The sequence below is a fragment of the Lathyrus oleraceus genome, chromosome 1 (assembly GCF_024323335.1).
Source record: "Lathyrus oleraceus cultivar Zhongwan6 chromosome 1, CAAS_Psat_ZW6_1.0, whole genome shotgun sequence".
In the NCBI taxonomy this organism is placed as follows: Eukaryota; Viridiplantae; Streptophyta; class Magnoliopsida; order Fabales; family Fabaceae; genus Lathyrus; species Lathyrus oleraceus.
Window position 1 is genome coordinate 420,005,061 of NC_066579.1, and position 15,415 is coordinate 420,020,475.

The 15,415-nt window shown below is 41.0% G+C and overlaps 1 pseudogene; it reads left to right on the forward strand.

Moving 5' to 3' along the window:
- Nucleotides 1–1,961: 1,961 nt before the first annotated feature.
- LOC127116483 (uncharacterized) lies at nt 1,962–2,061 on the forward strand (annotated as a pseudogene).
- The last annotated feature ends 13,354 nt before the right edge of the window (nt 2,062–15,415 follow it).

A 15,415-nucleotide genomic window follows, 5' to 3' on the forward strand; every position in this document is an offset into this window, starting at 1 on the left:
GATCGGTGATGTGGTACCCTAGTGCGGTTGGATACTTCCTTAAGATATGTAGGAGTTTTTCTGTTTCGAGTCTTCCTAGGTCTGCATTAACTATCACAGGTCGTTCAAGTTCTAAGTCTAGGAATTCATATCTCAGATTTTTGGGAAGTGTTTTCAGGTCAGGGGTTGGTTTGTTAAGACATTGCGTAGGATCCGGTGTTATTGCTAAACATTGGTTAGATCTGTCTTCTACAAGGCAGTCAGATGATTTGTCTTCTTCTAACTCTGCTTCTTTTATGCATTCATCGATGATATCCATGAAGTAACATGTATCTTCTATTGCAGGTGCTTTCAAGAATTGGGAAAGAATGAATTCAATTTTCTCTTCACCTACTTCGAAGGTGAGTCGTCCTCGTTTTACGTCTATGATTGCACCGGCAGTTGCTAAGAATGGTCTTCCCAGTATAATGGGTGTAATATCATCTTCTCTAATGTCCATAATTGTAAAATCAGTGGGAATGTAGAATTGACCTATGCGTACGGGAACGTTTTCAAGGATTCCTACAGGATATTTGATGGAACGATCTGCTAGTTGCACAGACATTTTGGTTGGTCTTAATTCTCCCATTTCCAGTTTCTTACATATGGATAAAGGCATAACGCTAATTCCGGCTCCTAAATCGCATAAGGCTTTGTCGATGACAAATTTTCCTATGTGACAGGGTATAGAGAAACTACCTGGATCCTTGAGTTTAGGGGGCATGTTTTGGATTATAGCGCTACATTCGGCAGGGAGTGTAATGGTTTCGCTATCCTCAAGTTTCCTCTTATTAGAAAGGATTTCTTTTAAGAATTTAGCATATGAGGGCATCTGCGTAATAGCTTCGGTGAACGGAATTGTAACGTTTAATTGTTTAAGGAGATCAACAAATTTTCTAAATTGGCCCGCATCTTTGGTTTTAACAAGCCTTTGAGGGTAAGGTATAGGTGGTTTGTAAGGTGGTGGAGGTACATAAGGTTCCTTCTTTTCTAGGGTTTCCTTATTACTCTCTTCCTTTTCCTTAGGTTCACTTTCCTCAGTTGATTTCTTAGGGTTTTGGTTTTCTATCCTTGGATCAGACGGTCCTTCCACTTCCGTTCCACTTCTTAATATAATTGCATGAGCGTGGCTTCTCGGGTTAGGTTGGGGCTGTCCAGGGAATGTACCAGTTGGGGCAGCAGTAGGTGCTTGTTGTTGGGCTACTTGTGATATTTGTGTTTCCAGCATTTTGTTATGGGTAGCCAAGGCATCTACTTTGCTTGCTAGTTGTTTAAGTTGTTCGCTAGTGTGTACATTCTGGTTTAAGAAATCTTTATTGGTTTGTTGTTGGGAAGCTATAAAGTTTTCCATCATGATTTCCAAGTTGGATTTCCTAGGGGCGTTATTGTTAGGCATGGATGGGTTCGGTTTCTGATATCCCGGAGGTATAGCTGGGGCTTGATTTGGAGACTGTCCAGGTGCGTACAAAGCGTTATTGCTCTTATATGAAAAGTTTGGATGGTTCTTCCAATTTGAGTTATAGGTGTTCGAATAGGGGCTTCCTTGAGCATAGTTTACTTGCTCTGCTTGGATTCCTGTCAAGAGTTGACAGTCCGTAGGAGTGTGGCCTTGGATTCCACAGACCTCGCAATTCTGAGTTATAGCAATCACGGCGGCTGGGGGTGATACGTTTAAACTTTCAATTTTCTGGACCAAAGCATCCACTTTTGCGTTAACGTGATCGAGGTTACTTATCTCGTACATGCCAGTTTTCGTTTGAGGTTTTTCCACCGTTGTTCGTTCGGTTCCCCACTGATAGTGGTTTTGGGCCATGCTCTCGATAAGCTGGTAAGCATCAGCATAAGGTTTGTTCATTAATGCACCACCTGCAGCGGCGTCTATTGTTAACCTTGTGTTGTATAAGAGACCATTATAAAATGTGTGAATTACTAACCAGTCTTCCAAACCATGGTGTGGGCAAAGTCTCATCATGTCTTTGTATCTTTCCCATGCTTCGAAAAGAGACTCGTTGTCTTTCTGTTTAAATCCGTTTATCTGGGCTCTTAACATAGCTGTTTTGCTTGGCGGAAAGTATCGGGCAAGAAAAACTTTCTTCAACTCGTTCCATGTGGTGACTGAGTTGGAAGGGAGAGATTGAAGCCATCTTCTAGCGCTATCTCTTAATGAGAAAGGAAAAAGACGAAGTCGAATTGCCTCTGAAGTGACACCATTAGCTTTAACAGTATCAGCGTATTGGACAAATACGGATAAATGAAGGTTTGGATCCTCGGTAGGATTTCCAGAGAATTGGTTCTGTTGCACCGCCTGCAACAGCGAAGGTTTAAGTTCGAAGTTGTTTGCTTCGATTGCGGGCGGAGCAATACTTGAATGCGGCTCATCTTGCGATGGAGCGGCGTAATCTCTAAGAGCACGAGCTGGTTCTGCCATCTCGGTTATCGAAGGAAAAAGGTTTTTGAAATCAGGAAGTTCTATAGGAGGGAGATTGTTTGCAGCACGATATTCCCGAATTCGTCGTAAGACTCGGAGATATAGTTCGATATCGTTGATTCGTAAATAGAGCGGTTCGCCTTGTGAGCGAGTGCGTGGCATACAAATCAACGAAAGAAAGAATAGAAGAAAAAGAAACCTTAGTCTCTACAGCGTAACGGAAGAGTTACGATATCGATTAAATAAAAGTCCCCGGCAACGGCGCCAAAAACTTGATCGCGACTTTATGAGTCGAATTTGGGGTACAAACTGCAAGTGCACAGTTCTATCGCGTAGTTTTAAAAGATATCGATCCCACAGGGACTTATGAATCGATATACCGTTATCTAAGGTTACTTCGTAAAGCTAAGGTGAATAATGGTTGATTGTTTGGGGGCGAAGCTAAAAACTAAACTAAGATCTAGATTAAATATTAATAAAGCGGATATCGGTATGTAGTTCATCGTAATTAGGGAATCAATTCTTTGTCGGTTTCTTGGTTTTAAAATAAATCGTTTCAGTTAACTTTACTGATTAAAGGTTTTATCTCAAACTCTCGCTCTGTTGAATAAACCATGATTTTATGTTAATGTAGCTGTCACTTATAATTAAGTCAAAAACCGCTTTTTGAAAGCAATAAAGTTGCAGAAACTCTTTTTAAGAAAACACTGACCGTTTTAAATACCCTTATCTCAAACTCTCGCTCTATTGACTTAGGTTATACAATTAAACCCGAATGCTTAACTCTCGTCCTCACATTCAATCTTTAAAAATACTTTTTGGAAAAGGTCAGAATTTAATTAACTCTAAAACTTGCTCTCGCCCTGATCTAGAATTAATGCCTAATTTACACTGTCCAGTTAAAACCTCAAACTCTCGCTCTATTGATTTTAACTTCTTTATGTCTTCTACTTTTGTAAAAAATTCTTGTTATTAAACCTGTAAATTGAGACCGTAAAAAGATTGATTTTAATTTTAAATTTAATTAGACCGACTTAGTCTTGATCCCTTATTCCGCTTACTTTACATACCGATATCTAGGCGAATTAGCCAGACATACTAAACAAACAAAAATATATATCATGCATAAACAGACTCATCACAAGCAGATAATATAAATAAGTAATAAAACAAAGCATTAAATAATAATTAAAGAACCTGAATGCGTTAAACAATAGTCTTGAACACTCCACCACAAGCCGGTAGGATTTGTTCTTGGATTCTTCAATTAAACAACAAATTAAAACGAAGGAAATAAAAAACTAGATTCTAACGTAAGGTTAGATCCGGTAAAAGTTGCACAATAGTTTCCGGTGTAGAAACTGTGGTGCGAAAAGGATTAATTAAATGCTAAAAAGGAAAGTATAAATTGCAAGGGAAATAGTGTAGAACTTGTAAAAAAATAAATAAAGAAACAATACTGAAATTGCTGGAAAAGAAAATAAGCAAAAGCGGCAGAGGAAAAAAATTGGAAAAGCTTCGGAACCCCCTTTAGGTTTTCCAAAGTGGCTATTTATATTGGTGTCATTAGGTAACTGTCTGCTGCCAAAAGGTCTTTAACGTGGCTAATTGCATGGCGTGGATATAGGGCCCAACACTCCTCAACGTCTCTTCAAGACTCTGAGGCGTTACTTGCGCCCAAAAAGTAGGGGAATGGTGTGACGTTCGTCACACCATGTGTGACGTTCGTCACAAGGCTGTTTTGCGTGACGCTCGTTACGCCCTTTGTGACGTCCGTCACAGGCACAGCATTTGTGTCTTGCGCTTTGGGTTGGGCTTTGGCATTTGGTTCTTTTTCTCTCCTTTTTGCACCTCCTTTTCTTCCATTTTTACTAGTGCTTCGAAATAAACCACCTGAGACAAATAGGAAGAAAATACCGCGTAATATCATATAAAATGAAGTGAACTGAAATAAATAATAATAAAATTTAATTGAATTAAGTCCAAAAATATGATATAATTTCGTGTTATCAGCAGCCAGTGAACACTTTGCTCCAATGGCCATGCCAGCCGGATTCCCGTGGGGGATGCCTCCCAATTTCATGCCCGAGGGTCCTGCTCCCACCTTTGCTTCTATGCCGACATCTAGCCTAGTCTTTGCTGTTCCTCCTCTTGTCGTGCATACTCTGCCCAGAGTAGACGACACCATCTATCATTCTGAGCCGTCTGAGGGCCCAGACGTCTATGAGAAGATGGACGCTATGAACGATCAATTTCTTGAGCTTCACAAGGAATTGAAAACTCTCAGAGGAAAGGATCTTTTCGGCAAGTCTGCTGCCGAACTCTGCTTGGTTCCTAATGTGAAGATCCCTGACTTTGAAAAATACAAGGGAAATACTTACCCTCTCAGCCACCTGGTCATGTATGCCAGGAAAATGTCGACTCAGACCGACAATGACCAACTGCTCATCCACTACTTTCAAGACTGTTTGTCCGGTGCTGCTTTGCGTTGGTACATGGGTTTAGACAGTGCGAACATCCGATCCTTCAACGATCTTGGTGAGGCCTTCGTCAAGCAATTCAAGTACAATGTGGATATGGCTCCCGATAGGGATCAATTGAGGGCCATGTCCCAGAAGGATAAAGAAACATTCAAAGAATACGCCCAGAGGTGGCGAGAGGTAGCAGCACAGATCGTGCCCCCGCTAGAAGAGAAAGAGATGACTAAGATCTTTTTGAAGACCTTGAGTTCTTTTTATTATGAGCGGATGATTGCTAGCGCTCCTTCTGACTTCACCGAGATGGTGAATATGGGGATGCGTCTAGAAGAAGGGGTTAGGGAAGGGCGTCTAACAAGAGAAGAAGGCTCTTCTGCCAAACGTTATGGGGCGTTTGTGAAAAAGAAAGATGAAGAGGCACATGCTGTGACCTCCCATATGAAACCAAGAAGACCCTCTGTGAGGAGGAAGACCGTGCGTCCCGCCGGTAACCAGCACCAGGTGGCTCATATAGCACCTGCCTTCGAAGATAATCAGCAGTACCAGTAACATAACAACAATCAGGAACATCCGCAATATCAACAACAACAACACCGTCCGCAACAGCAGGCCTACCAGCCTCGGAACAGTAATCAAACCAGCATGAGTTACGAGAGAAAAAGGGTCACCTTTGATCCTATTCCGATGACGTATGCAGAGTTATATCCCTCTTTGATAGAGAGGAAGTTGATTACATCGCGAGACCCACCGGCTATACCTACTAACCCCAGTGGTGGTATAAGCCCGAATTACACTGTGTTTACCATTCTGGTGCTCCCGGCCACGACGTGGAGAATTGCTACCATTTGAAGACCAAAGTTCAAGACCTTGTGAGGTGTGGAATTCTGTGTTTTGAGGACGTAGGTCCTAACGTGAAGAAGAACCCATTACCCGAGCATGGGAAGTCTGTCAACATGGTCCAGGGCTGCCCTGGCAAGTACAAAGTCAAATATGTCAGTCATATTCGACAATCTCTGGTCGAGATGCATCGTTTTCTATGTGATTATAGTCATTATGAGCATGACCACGATAGATGCCGAGTTTGTTCTGTTAATCAAAGAGGTTGTCGCAAGGTGCGCAAAGATATTCAAGAAATGCTGGATGAAGGAGTTGTTGAGATCCTTCAAAACAGAAATGTTGACGAAGATGCTGATGAGGTCAACGTAATTTCTCCAGTATTCCAGATCCCCGATCCTGTTATCATCAAGTATGATGGTAGCAAGCAGAAGGTTCCTCCCGCATTAACCATCAAGCCAGCCGGACCGATACCATACTCTTCTGAAAAGGCGGTCCCTTATCGCTACAATGCTGTCGCGGTAGAAAATGGGAAAGAGGTGTCCTTGCCAACCTCATCTGTTGTTAACATTACCGATGTTAGCGGTTTGACCCATAGTGGTCGTGTATTTTCAGCGCCTTCAAAGCCTCAAGCTAATACTGATTCGGTTGAACGCCCGATTGAGAATGTTGTGAGCACTCCAAATCCGGCACTTGTTGTTAAGCCCCCCTCCACATTGAGAACTCCTTCTTCTGTTGGTCCAAGCGACAATGCGAAAGAAGATTGTGATGAGATGCTGAGGCTCATCAAGAGAAGCGAGTACAATGTTGTAGACCAGCTTCTACAAACGCCATCCAAAATATTTGTGCTATCATTGCTTTTGAATTCAGAACCACACCGAGAGGCTCTGCAGAAGGTGTTGGACGTGGCATATGTGGATCACGATGTCACGATAGAACAATTCGATAGCATTGTTGCAAACATTACTGCTTGTAACAACTTGAGTTTTTGTGACTCTGATATCCCCGAGGAGGGAAGAGACCATAACTTGGCATTGCATATATCTATGGGTTGCAAGGAAGACGCCATGTCCAATGTGCTGGTGGACACTGGGTCATCACTGAACGTATTGCCAAAAACCACTCTTACGAAGCTGTCATATCAAGGGCCTCCCATGAGGCAGAGTGGAGTAGTTGTGAAGGCTTTCGATGGGTCTCGCAAAACTGTGATTGGTGAGGTTGATCTCCCAGTCAAAATCAGACCAAGTGATTTCCAGATTACCTTCCAGGTTATGGACATTCACCCATCGTATAACTGTCTCCTAGGCAGACCATGGATTCACGAGGCAGGCGCCATGACATCCACCCTACACCAGAAACTGAAATTTGTGCAGAATAAGAAGTTGGTGGTGGTAGGGGGAGAAAAGGCTCTCCTGGTTAGCCATTTGTCTACTTTCTCATATATAGATGCTGAGGATGAAGTTGGAACTCCTTTCCAAGCCTTATCTATTGCTGAACCTATTGAGAAGAGAACTCCTTCATTTGCTTCCTACAGAGATGCAAAGTTGGCCATTGAGCGTGGTGCAACTGCTGGATTAGGGAAAATGATTGAGCTAGAAGACAACAAGTCCCGGGCTGGCATAGGTTATTCATCTGGGGTTTCCAATATGCAAGGGTTGTTCAAAATTGGAGGGTTCATCCACACCAGTCAAGACGAGGAGGTTGCTGCCATCTTGGAAGAAGACGAAGAGGATTCTGGCAACTTCGTCATCCCTGGGGGAATCTGCAATAATTGGGTCGCTGTGGATATTCCAACAGTTATCCATAAGTCAAAGTAATGTTCATTATGTTTGAAAACCCTCCTTCCATGCTAAAAGGAGGAGTGATGACATTGTTGGCGCATAAATACAATGATATTTTCATTCAATAGATTCATGTTAAATGTTTGTTTTTCCAATTATTTTCCCTTTTCGCTTTTTTGCATGAAATTGGTGATCACATAAAACCTAAAAATAGATTAAAATCAATCTTTTCATCTGCATAATGATTTGCCTTATTTGAATTCTAAAGCTTTCCATATCCAAAATCATTATGCAGGTTGATCAAACCCATTGAACATAATGATCCAACACCATCTCCCAACTTTGAATTCCCTGTATCTGAAGCGGAAGAAGATGATGTTGAAGATATTCCTGACGAGATTACCCGTTTACTTGAGCACGAAGAAAAGATCATTCAGCCGCATCTCGAGAATCTGGAAACAGTCAACTTAGGGTCTGAGGATTGTGTGCGAGAGGTGAAGATTGGGGCACTCCTGGAAGAGTCTGTTAAGAAGGGGTTGATTGAATTGCTACGAGAATACGTTGATGTCTTTGCCTGGTCATATGAAGACATGCCTGGTCTAGATACAGATATTGTGCAACATTTCCTACCTTTGGAACCTGAGTGCGTGCCTGTGAAGCAGAAGCTCAGAAGAACTCATCCTGATATGGCAGTGAAGATCAAAGAGGAAGTTCAGAAGCAAATTGATGCGGGGTTTCTGGTGACTTCTACATATCCTCAGTGGGTGGCCAATATTGTGCCCGTGCCTAAGAAGGATGGAAAAGTACGGATGTGTGTGGATTATAGAGACTTAATAAAGTTAGTCCGAAGGATGATTTCCCTCTACCACACATTGATATGTTGGTAGATAATACAGCTAAATCCAATGTCTTCTCATTTATGGACGGATTTTCAAGATGGCACCCGGGGAAATGGAGAAGACAACATTCATCACACCTTGGGGAACATTATGTTATCGAGTGATGCCCTTCGGTTTGAAGAACGCCGGAGCCACGTATCAACGAGCTATGACCACCTTGTTTCATGATATGATGCACAAGGAGATCGAGGTATATGTTGACAATATGATCGCTAAGTCAAGAACGAAAGTTGAACATGTAAAGCACTTGTTGAAGCTTTTTCAACGTTTGAGGAAGTATAAGCTTCGTCTGAATCCCAACAAGTGCACATTTGGAGTCCGTTCCGGCAAGTTATTGGGCTTTATTGTCAGCGAAAGAGGTATTGAGGTTGATCCTGCAAAGGTCAAAGCAATACAAGAGATGCCTGCGCCCAAAACTGAGAAGCAAGTCCGAGGTTTTCTTGGCCGCTTGAATTATATTTCCAGATTCATATCCCACATGACTGCCACATGTGAACCTATATTCAAGCTCCTCCGAAAAGATCAGTCCCATGATTGGACCGAGGATTGCCAAAAAGCTTTTGACAGTATTAAAGAGTATCTGTCTGAGCCTCCAATCCTGTCTCCGCCCGTGGAAGGAATACCATTGATTATGTAACTGACTGTTCTTGAAGATTCAATGGGTTGTGTCCTTGGTCAGCAAGACGAATCCGGAAAGAAAGAATATGCTATTTACTACTTAAGCAAGAAGTTCACCGACTGTGAGTCTCGATACTCAATGCTTGAGAAAACATGTTGTGCTTTGGCTTGGGCTCCTAAGCGCCTACGCCAGTATATGTTAAATCATACGACTTGGTTTATATCCAGAATGGATCCAATCAAGTATATCTTCGAGAAGCCTTCTTTAACTGGGAGGATTGCCCGTTGGCAAATGTTGTTGTCTGAGTATGATATTGAGTATCGAGCTCAGAAGGCTATTAAAGGTAGTATCTTGGCTGACCACTTGCCACATCAGCCGATTGAGGATTATCAGTCAGTTCAGTATGACTTCCCAGATGAGGAGATTTTGTATTTGAAAACGAAAGATTGCGATGAGCCTACACTCGATGAAGGGCCAGAGCCTGGTTCCAGATGGAGTATGGTGTTTGATGGCGCTGTAAATCAATATGGAAATGGTATTGGGGCAGTGATTATTACTCCTCAGGGCACACATATTCCTTTTACACCAAGGATAACTTTCAAATGCACGAATAATATGGCTGAGTATGAGGCCTGTATCATGGGATTGAAGGAGTGCATTGATCTAAGGATCAAGCATCTTGATGTTTATGGTGATTCGGCCCTCGTTGTTAATCAGATTAAAGGTGAATGGGAAATGAATCAGCCTGGCCTCATTCCATATAGGGATGATGCGAGGAGGATTTCAACATTCTTTACTGAGGTTGACTTCCATCATATTCCTCGAGATGAGAATCGGATGGCAGATGCGCTTGCTACACTTGCTTCGATGATTGTGGTTAAACTTTGGAATGAAGTCCCCAATATCATTATGATGCACTTGGGACAGACCAGCTCATGTATTTGCAGTAGAGGAAGTGAAAGATGATAAGCCATGGTATTATGACATCAAGTGTTTCCTTCAGAGCCAGATTTACCCGCCTGGGGTATCTGTGAAAGACAGGAAGACTCTGAGGAGATTATCAGGAAGTTTCTACCTCAATGGTGATGTGCTTTATAAGAGGATGTAAGACCCCAATTTTGTCCCTAAGATCCCTCATGGCATCATATCATATCATCTCATTGCCTCAAGGATCTTTGTGCACCTTGTTCCTTCCTTGTGGGTGGGTTATCTTTGTGAGAGTGGTTCTCGATCACCAAGCATGTTTTGCATTTGTATATCATTGCTTTTCCTTTTATCACTAACCAAAAGTACAAAAATATGTCATCTAACCCTTGTCTTGCAGATGAAGCAATCAACAGTCAAGACAGTCAAAGGCAGTCATTGAGCAATAGATGGTGGCCATTCTTGAGAATTTGGACACCACAATCATTATCAAGAGTTCATATGAGCCATGATATCATTTTGAATCAAAATCCCAAGTGGTAGAAGCTTGAATTTCATCTGAACATTGCCAGGTCAACTGAAGGCCTAGAAAGTCAACCGCCCAGTCAACTGTGGATTTGGAAGTGGGAAGTGATTAGAAATACTTCATTCATGTTTAAACAAGTCTCATTTGACATTTCAAACATCAACATTGAAGAAAATAAAGTCAGGTCAAAACTTTCCAAAAATAGAAAGTGACCTATAATTCAAATTTGCCAAAAATGGAAAGGTTTTAACCTAACTTCAACTTCAAATTACATCATCAAGAAAGCTTCAAAAGAAATTTTGTTGAACATGAAAGTTGTAGAGCTTTCTCTCCCATTTCCAAAAAGTCCAAGATCATCAATTTCTCATGTGTGCTTAAGGAGATATGATCAAAACATGGCCAAGTGTACTTGAAGATTCAAATGTGCATAACTTCTCAACCAAAGCTCCAAATTGGATGGCTCTTTTTTGTACATTCTTCTCTTGACCTCTAGTTTCAAGATCATGCATTGCATTTCATCAATTATCATCACATGATCATTGGCTAATTCACTTGATTTTTGGAGGGAAATTTTAAAGTTTAAAATTGGTGCATTGTTTAAGCATTCCACCACTTCCAATAGCTCCAAAACAGTTTTTTAAGTGAAATTAAGTGGAAATTCGTGCACTATTCACATGTATATTTCATGCATAAGGTGAAAACCAAATTTGCACATGCACCACATTTTTACTAATTCCACTTACCATTTGGTTAAACATGATTAAGAGAGTGATTAGGGAGAAGTATATAACACAAACCCTAACTGTTTTCAGCTAACAACATTCATAATTTCAGATCTAGATCTAGAATACACAAATTTTCTCTCACTTTTTTCTTGAAAATTCTTCACATTCAAACCATTCCATTGCTTGATCCTTGGTCCTGAAGAGTTCTTGAGTAGGTTTGCATGTAGAATCGAAGAAAACAATGCCTGTTTGTTCATGCTTGGAGCTTTGATGCAACAATGGTGAATTGAAATTTTGGAGGATTCGTGCACAGTTAAACTTCAATTCTTCATCCAATCAATCATACAAGCATTCTAGAAGAAGTCTGGAGCATTGCAAGGCCTTGGATCCACCAATTCCAGTTCTGCTTCTTCAAGAGGTCATTGAATCGATCTCTCTAATTCTTAAAATGATTATGATGTTGTTATAGATCTTTTGATGCTGAATATTCTGAGCTTTAGATCAATAAATTCCATGCAAAATTGAGTTAGCTAGGTCGATTTAAAGTTTTGTGCATGAATGTTCTTGGCTGCAATTTGCTCATGATAGTTGGAATTAGGCTAAACCATGCATGGATTCGTGTTGTATGCTGAAAGATCTACACCATGATATGTTTGATTTTGATTTCTGAAAACTTTTGTTCTTGAGCCATGTGTCGCATCCGCGAAAAAACAACCGGCGGGACTCAAATAAAAACACAACACAGAGCCGCCACTGCGCGTTATTTATCCCAAAATAGGGAAAGGAAACGCTCAGAGAAACCTGGAAAGGAAATGGTCTCGCGACCAAAGAGAAAGGGTAAGGGAGTCGGTTACGCCAGGGGAAGGTATTAGCACCCCTCACGTCCTAGGTACTCCTAGGGATCCACGTTCTAAAATAAAGAAAAGGTTGTTAAACATCATACACACACACAGGGAACGCAGGTGGGGTTAGGAGAAGGGAGCTCGATAGGGTGTCGTACCCTATGCCTACATATCTTGTCTGGAACAAGAATCAGAGCCACTGTAGTTCGGCTTACGCACGCCAAACAACACAACACCCAAACAGATGGCAAACATGGAGCCCGACAACCACTCGATGGAATTACGTCAGCATCCGAACCAAAACAGACACAAGACGGCAAACGTGGAGCCCGACTGCCAATCAATGGACTTACGTCAGCATCCGAACCAAACACACAATCAGATAACAAGTAAACACACGCAAAAAAGAAAAAAAGTGCCCGGAGAGGTCTCGCACGACCTCCTGCCTACATACCTCGTCTGGAACAAGGATCAGGGTGATGTAGTTCCCCCTCAAGGGAATGAATTACTAGCCAGAAACCAGGGGAAGACACACTACCAGGGAGCTGGACTCGAGCCTAGTGTTGTCATGCATCGTTGCCCTAAGTTCAGTTTTCTATCCTACTTGCATAAGCAAACTACTCCTATCCAGGAAAGAAGCAAGCATACAAGCATACAGAATAATTCAAGCATACATCAAATAAGCATGTCAGACAGATATTCACATAGCACACACTATAACCAAACAAGTGGGCTCACACAATAGGTTTGACTGCCTCAGCAAGTCATATGTACAAGCTGTGTTTGCTCTTAACCTTGCCATTACGAGGCTAAGGTGAAGCAGATGAGAGGTGAAGTGAGGATTAAACCTCACAGCTCTTATCCCTAACCAGGGAGAGCTTCAGACAAGGGAGCGTGGGTCCAGAATGGAGGGACCCTTCTACGCTCAACGACTCTGACTCGATTGTGCGACAGCACAGATCTTGGGTTTGTGCCCCAATGCATCAACACACAGCCGTATGAGCAGAGGGACGACTCACAGAATAGTGGGGGATAGATTGCATATCCCTAACTTCCACCAATTGCCTTGATTAAGGACTTTACCTGCTTAGGCACAATTTTAAACAATCACAACCATCGCCTCTTAAGGAGGACTTCAGACATTTTGCCCAGCCAAATAACAAACCAGGTCTCCAGACTACATGAAGTCAAGAGAACCTACCTCAAATGGTCTACACAACCAAGCAGCAGCTAGCAAGCAAGTTCTTAAAAGAACTAGAAGCGGCTAAATGTACCTGTACAAAAGCTAACCAGTCAGTATCTCAGACAACCAATCAGAAAACAACAAATGTTAATCAGTCAGACTATACAAGCCAAGGCACACAAAGGCAAGCTATGAGCTCAAGCCCAAGTTTCACAACCTACAAAACAATGTTATGTTAGTGTACAAACATCAAACAACATCATTTCAATCAACTTGGATCATTCTCCATGAGCATTGTGCTATTCATCCTGAAAAATCAAGCAAATGTTAGCAACAAGACCACTAGGCCAAGCCTAGGGTCCAAAAGCAAGAAAAATTCCTAAACAGCAAAGGATTCTCAACCAAACTCAAATTAACACAAATAGAAAGCCAAAGCAATTAATTCCATATTTATATCATCCACCACATTCATTTCATGCCCAAAACATGTCAACTTATGTCAAACATAACACCAAACATCCAAACAGAACTATTGCATCCAATTCCATATCAAAACAATTCCAAAAATCCTCAAATAATTTACACCTAAACAGGACCTATTCAAGGTATGGCATATCAAATTCCAGCTTAATTGGGCAAAGGGAACTATGTTAATAAAAATCAACAAAAACAGACACAATTATATGATCCAAACCAAAGCATCAACACATGCATTCACTTCAAAAATTCACAAGTCAATGAAAACAGTAAAGAAATGAGTGGGACCAAAAGCATCATGTCCTATCATGTGTCCCTAAACAGCATACCAAATTCCATGATCATTCAATACCATATGAGCATTTCACATCAAATATTCAAACATGTGTCACATGAACTTGCATAATCAACCACCAGAGATGAAAAATAGCAATCAAATTGAAAATGCAGTGGAAAAATCCAAAAAAATACACATAGCATCTTAACATGTTAATGAACATCCATGCAAAATTTCTCATCATTCTAACAAGTCTAGGTCGTGAAAATAAATCCAGCAAGTTGACATAATGAGGTGTGACACAAATTGTCACACCTAGGTTCCAAAATTCATAACTCAAACACCAGGAATCCAAAATTCATGAAATTTACATGTAAATCACCATCAACATGTCTGCAATCACCACAAAATTTTTCAAGAATTTCTTTGTAAGCATGAGGATTTCACAATGGAAATAGCAAAATGTATCAAAATTGCATACATGTCAAATAACCCTAGGTCAAACTAAATTTCCACCAAGCACAACTTTCAACAATAGGTCAACAAAATTCTACAGGGAATTAGGAATCCATAGAAAAAATCCTCACATTTTTCTGACTTTTAAATAATTTTTATGAATTTTTTAAGGTGATTATGATTTTTTAATAATTATTTGAATTAATATAAATTAATTGAATGTCCAATGGCAGTTTTGTAATTAACTTGAACAGTGGCGCGGGAAACAGGTTTTTCAAAAGTTCAAACGAAGAAGTGGATCAAACATGCTAATTTTCCAGAATTTCACTCTCTTCCTCACGCGTTTTCCAGAAACTCAAGAACATGAAGAACAACGAACCATCACCAAAATCCACAAACCGCATATGGTTGGAACCGTCTCACTCTCAGGATCTCAGATATCACAATGATTTCTCCTAATTCTTCCTAAATTCTCTGGATCGAGCGTTTTAGGTTTTGCTCTCAAGACTTCTAATCGACCTAACTTGAGCCACAGTTCACTATTTCTAAAACTAATTGCATCACTATGACCTATGTTCTTCACTCTACAAAACGCATACAATTATTCATAAAATCATGAGTTTCGAATTCTGAGCACCTGAAATGGCAGTGGCGAGATTGATGAGCTTTGCGCGTGTTTCTCCCAAACAGTTGAAGAATGATGATGAGGAAGGTGAGTAGAAGTGTTAGCCTGGCTCAAACTTGCTCTAATCAAGAGAAATTGAAATTTGCCATGGATGCACCTTGTATGAACAGTCACGATTTGAAGCTCTATCCAATCCAATTTCCAAAAACAGTACAAGAAGATGATGAGTGGAGTTTGCAGCAAGAAGAATTTCGAAAATTGATCAAGAATTGAGAGTGTTTTGATCAATTGAAGTTCTATATGGTTCTTGAGAATTTGGGAGAA